At 42.7% G+C, this 4553-nt stretch overlaps 1 pseudogene; it reads left to right on the top strand.

Annotated features, from left to right (window-relative positions):
• The first annotated feature begins 1515 nt into the window (after positions 1–1515).
• LOC114695735 lies at positions 1516–2926 on the top strand (annotated as a pseudogene).
• Positions 2927–4553: the final 1627 nt, after the last annotated feature.

Here is a 4553-nt window from a genome sequence, read left to right on the forward strand (position 1 = left end):
ACTAACAAGGCAGCTGCCCCCTTGGGGAAGGAGTTGGTATGCTTGTTGCTGAAGAAGCTAGTTAGTCAATATCATCAGAGATATGAGAAGGATAAATCAGAGGAGTAAAGTTTAATCCAAATGGCCCATGAGTCAACTAAAACGACAGACTTGCCCACTACCTAAATAGACAGTTGCTCTAGGCTCCAGTGGTCTCCACGGCTTTGTTGGGGGCAGTGGTCATAGGTTTCTGGCTCTCATACAGGACAGTATTTAATCTTCAGCTTCCACACAGAACAACATTGGCCTTTGGCTGCCACACCCAGGAGAACTTCCTGTGGAGAAGGTTCTTGGAAAAAACTGCCCTTATGCTGGGCAGTGGTGGCGCACGCCTTTAATCCCAGCACTCGGGAGGCAGAGGCAGGCAGATCTCTGTGAGTTCGAGGCCAGCCTGGTCTACAAAGTGAGTTCCAGGAAAGGCGCAAAACTACACAGAGAAACCCTGTCTTGAAAAACCAAAAAAAAAAAAAGAAAGAAAGAAAGAAAGAAAACAACAACAAAAAACTGACCAGGCAGGGCAGGGCAATCAACCCAAAAGTGTCCACAGTTCGGGCAGAGCCCTAGCAGTAGGCAAGGCTTAGGGCAGTTTTCCCCCAGTGATTAGTGTTACCACAATTCAGGTAGAGTCATTGTGCTCCATTTACCTTCTTGGAAACCATAGGGTTCTTGGTTTGAGCTTGCATGTCTATTATGGGAAGCCTGTTTTAATTCAACATTTTAAATGTCATATTCAGCAATGAAGAGTTTGAGGACCATCAATCCACTAAGCATGCCTGATTTAGGTTTAACCTTGAAAACACATTCACTTGTATGTTGTAATTATCTTTAACAGTTTAAGTTGGCAGTATGGTGATGTATTGTGTCCCCCAATATACTGTGTCTCCCAATAAAATTTATCTGAGGATCAGAGGAAATAGCCAACCACTATAGGAAACAAAAGTCATGCAATGTTAGCACAGACCTTTCTTTAATCCTATCACCTGGCAGGCAGGGATCTGTTTGGTTCAAGGCCACACTGGGAACAGAGTCAGGTGTGGTGGCACATGCCTTAAATTCCAACACTAGTTAACTATAGAGGTCTCATCTGGAGGTCTGTACAGACAGACAGGAAGTGACAGAGTTGGACAAGAAGAGGAAGTGATGTAGCTGGGCTAAGATAGCCAATGAGAGAACAGAACAGAAAAGGTATATACACATGAATATACAGGAAGAAGCTCTCTTCGGAAGCTGCGGAGTTGGTGAGGTGAGGTTAGCTCATGGTTTGTCCTAGCCTCTGATCTTTCTCTCAGCCTTTAACCCAAATTTCTGGCTTTGTGTTTTTAAATTAATAAGACCATTTAGAAATTCATCTACATGGCAGCTTTTATGAGACTAGGATTTTACAGCTTTTATCCTTGTTAGGTTTAGCCTTTAAAAAATAATAATTCTTCAAATGAAGCTCTTTTAGCATCAAATAAAACTTTAAAACCGCCCTTTCGCTGATGCAAGAGCCTAGCGCGGTGCTGGGAGAGGTTTCGGTAGGCGCTGCGCCGACTCCGGGGTCTGAAGCTGACCGGTCTGACTTTCCATCCGTGCCGAACCCGCTCGAACCACAGCCATGTCCGGGGACGAGATGATTTTTGATCCTACTATGAGCAAAAAGAAAAAGAAGAAGAAGAAGCCTTTTATGTTAGATGAAGAAGGTGATGCCCAGACAGAAGAAACCCAGCCTTCAGAAACAAAAGAAGTGGAGCCAGAACCAGCTGAAGACAAAGATGTGGAAGCTGATGAAGAGGACAGTAGGAAAAAGGATGCTTCTGATGACTTAGATGACTTGAACTTCTTTAATCAAAAGAAAAAGAAGAAAAAAACAAAAAAGATATTTGATATTGATGAAGCTGAAGAAGGTGTAAGGGATCTTAAGATTGAAAGTGATGCTCAAGAGCCAGCTGAGCCAGAGGATGACCTGGATATTATGCTTGGCAATAAAAAGAAAAAAAAAGAAGAATGTCAAATTCCCAGATGAAGATGAAATACTAGAAAAAGATGAAGCTTTAGAAGATGAAGACAGCAAAAAGACGATGGCATTTCATTCAGTAACCAGACTGGGCCTGCTTGGGCAGGCTCAGAAAGAGACTACACATATGAGGAGTTGCTGAACCGAGTGTTCAACATCATGAGAGAAAAGAATCCAGATATGGTTGCTGGAGAGAAGAGGAAATTTGTTATGAAACCTCCACAAGTTGTCCGAGTAGGAACCAAGAAAACTTCTTTTGTCAATTTTACAGATATCTGTAAACTATTACATCGTCAACCCAAACATCTCCTTGCATTTTTATTGGCAGAATTGGGTACAAGTGGTTCTATAGATGGTAATAACCAACTTGTAATCAAAGGAAGATTCCAACAGAAACAGATAGAAAATGTCTTGAGAAGATATATCAAGGAATACGTCACTTGTCACACATGCCGATCACCGGACACGATCCTACAGAAGGACACCCAACTCTATTTCTTACAGTGTGAAACTTGTCATTCTCGATGCTCTGTTGCCAGTATCAAAACTGGCTTCCAGGCTGTCACGGGCAAGCGAGCACAGCTCCGTGCCAAAGCTAACTAATTTGCTAATCACCATCGATTTTTCCCAAAATGTGTGGTGGAGATTTGGCTGAACAGGTTACCATCAGAGTGGACGTACCATTTGATTAAAAACAAGATAGAAAAGCCAAGTTCTTTGGCAAGTGATTGATCTGAAATCCTTGCAAGATGCCGATACTCAAGCTGTTGACATACTCGTTGCCTACTTTAACAACTGTCAGAGAAACGTGATGGGGTAAGGAGGTGCTTTTTAAAATCGTTCATAGACTTCTGTAAAATGCAAGATAAATTAAAGTTATTATAACAGTGATTCTTTCAAAAAAAAAAAAAACTTTAAAACCATCCAAATAACCTTAACAAAGTGAGCAAAGACAAAGAAACTCGACAAATATTACTGTGAATTACTTGAGTAGACCATAGGAATTTATTATCAAATATACCTTATTTATTAAACATATGCTATTACCTATCTAAGTTTTTTTAGAAGCCTGGTGTTGAACAGTTAGCAAAAACATAAGTAGTTAGGCATACATCTTAAATCAGCTTTTGTTAACCAGAGTAGACCTTTACTCTCTTGCCTTCTTAGAGCCTCCTGGGGACACCATTAAGCAGGATTCTGAGGTCTTCTCTGGGGCTCATGGAAAAAGTGTCCTGGCTATTTATACTGTCAGCGGCAGACTGGAGAGAAAGACACTGGTGGGATTTATGTGCCATCTCTGAACCACACAATCACCAAAGCTCTTTCTAATCTGAAATTCCAGTGTTACTGATGTGGTTAGGGTCAGAGCCTAGCAGCCCTAACAGGCTAGATTTAGCCACCTGTCCTCGACATGCCAATTAAACAAGCAAGCAATGTTGAAAATGGATTAAAGAGATAGCTTCAGTGTGGCCACCTTGGGAAGAGAAACAGAGGTCCATTGACACCACTGTGTTCATCTTCAGGGTCCTAATGCTAGAATAAGTTTGGGGTCTGTGGTGCTTTGAAAGAAAATGGCCCCCAAAGGGAGTGACACCATTAGGAGGTGTGGCCTTGTTGGAGTAGGCATAGCCTTGCTGGGCTTTGAGTTCTCCTATGCTCAAGCTACTCCCAGTGTCTCAGTCCAGCTTCCTGTTGCCTGCAATTGTAGGACTTTCAGCTACGGCTCCAGCACCATGTCTGCCTGCATGCCACCGTGATGATAATGGACAAAACCTCAACCGTCTTATTAAATAAGAAACACAGAACCAACGAAAAGAGAAAGCCGAGAGGTCAGAGCTCAGAGCTAAAATCTTACCCTTCCTCCTGCGAGCTCCTAGCTTCCCGGAAGAGACCTATTTTCTGTGTAAGGCTTTTCATAGTCTTTTTGTTCTGCCTTCTCATTGGTTGTAAACCCAAACACGTGACTGCCTCGTCACTGTCTGTATGTACAGCCCCCTAGGTCTTAAAGGCGTATGTCTCCAATGCTGGCTGTATCCCTGAACACACGGAGATCTATGGGGTTAAAGGCATGCGCCACCACCGCCACACTCTGTCTATGGCTCTAATAGCTCTGACCCCCGGGCAACTTTATTTATTAACATACAATCAAAATCACATTTCAGTACAATTAGAATACCACCACAAACCTTAGAAACTGTAAGTCACCACCTCAATGAAATGTTTTCCTTTATAAGAGTTGCTGTGGTCATGGTGTCTCTTCACAGCAATAGAGACCCTAAGGCAGGGTCACAAAGAAAGGGGCATCTACCCCAGTGAAGTGTCTGGATAAGCAACTTTACTCTGGATCAAGAGGGTATGCTTGGAAGATCAAACACCCAGAGACAGGAGGGGCGCTTAGTTTTTATCCTAACTCAGGGGTGACTGTGTAGGGAAAAGGGGCCACAGGTCCAAGGAGAAAAGTGTCACTGATCCAGGCCATCAGATTTCTGGAATACCAAACTTGGTGTAAACAACAATT

Source organism: Peromyscus leucopus, unplaced genomic scaffold (genome assembly GCF_004664715.2).
Source record: "Peromyscus leucopus breed LL Stock unplaced genomic scaffold, UCI_PerLeu_2.1 scaffold_300, whole genome shotgun sequence".
NCBI lineage: Eukaryota > Metazoa > Chordata > Mammalia > Rodentia > Cricetidae > Peromyscus > Peromyscus leucopus.